We start from the raw sequence: 1,261 nt of genomic DNA, 5'->3' as shown, positions 1-1,261 counted from the left end.
TTTAACCATTATGTCACAATCTTTTGAGCTAAGGGACCTAAGTGAAAGGATTAAAAAAAAAAAAAAAAAAACTGTGTTGAGGAGGTTTATGAAGAAGCTAGACTCAGAGCAATCTGTTGATTAAATGTGGATAAGTGCAGGATAATGGCTGTGTGTGCCCAAAAAAGTGCCAAACTCCCACCACTGAATCGTGACTAGTAAGCAGTACTCTTAGCTCCAAATATAAAATTTCCTTGAAAAGAGAGGCAAAACCTCTTCGCACCACCACCAAGCTAGAAGGCAGGGATGTCCCACCCAGATCCTCCTGCCACTTCCTCTTCAGCCTAGCCACTCGCAACAACACACTCCAAACAGGTTGACCCAGGGACTGTAGCTCTCCCTTCCTGCAGTTGCATCACTAGCTGATCTTTCTTACATTGAGCACAACAAACACACATCTACATCTTTCTCTCTTGGAGGTTCCCACTAATGCCAGGCTTTTTTCACCAGGGACAAGTTCTTGTGGATCAGTGGTTTCTCCCATAGCCTCCTGCTCCCAGGGCTGCTGGCTGACCATAAATACAAAAATCCCTCCACCTCAGTTTCCTTATCTTCCTCTTATTTTTCTCCATTCCTTTCCCTGATTTTTCTTCCTTTCTATCCATTCATTCCTCCTTCTTGCTATTCTTCTTTCATTTTTACCAATCTTTCATCTCGTCCACCCCCTTTTCCTTTTTCTATTTTTCCTCTATTTTTTTAACTTTTATTTTTATTCTGTCTACTGTTTTTCTTCTCTTCTTCTCCTTCGTTTTCTTTATTTTTCTGCTCTATCCAATGGAGGCAAAAGGAAGGTTGGGCAATTTACTTCCATAATGATACCACATCAGAAACCCAAGTAGGGGTCATTATGAGTCAGGTTCTACTTGACAGCACATAACAACAACAACAATACAATGGAGGGGAACATTAACTCTCCACTAGTCAGCCATATCTACTGTGCTGACCACTTACTCAACAGACAATCACCACTACCAGATCCCGGACCACTGAATCAATGACAGATGGTGAACAACACCTTTTCATCCCAACTGTAGTTTCTCTTCATGAAAAAACACAGACCTATATCCACATTCCTATCAGTTATTCCACCAACTCAGAAATAGCTGGGAAGTGCCCCAGTGCTGCCAAGTTAATAATCAACAAAACACACCTTCTCCACACATCCAGGAGCTCTGGTAGCATAGCAGGCACTTGGCTGCTAACCAGAAGGCTGGTGGTTCAA

The sequence above is a fragment of the Orycteropus afer genome, unplaced genomic scaffold, assembly GCF_000298275.1.
Source record: "Orycteropus afer afer isolate SDZICR_OR568_19922 unplaced genomic scaffold, OryAfe1.0 scaffold00161, whole genome shotgun sequence".
NCBI classification, from domain to species: domain Eukaryota; kingdom Metazoa; phylum Chordata; class Mammalia; order Tubulidentata; family Orycteropodidae; genus Orycteropus; species Orycteropus afer.
Note: the sequence above shows the minus strand (reverse complement) of the source record.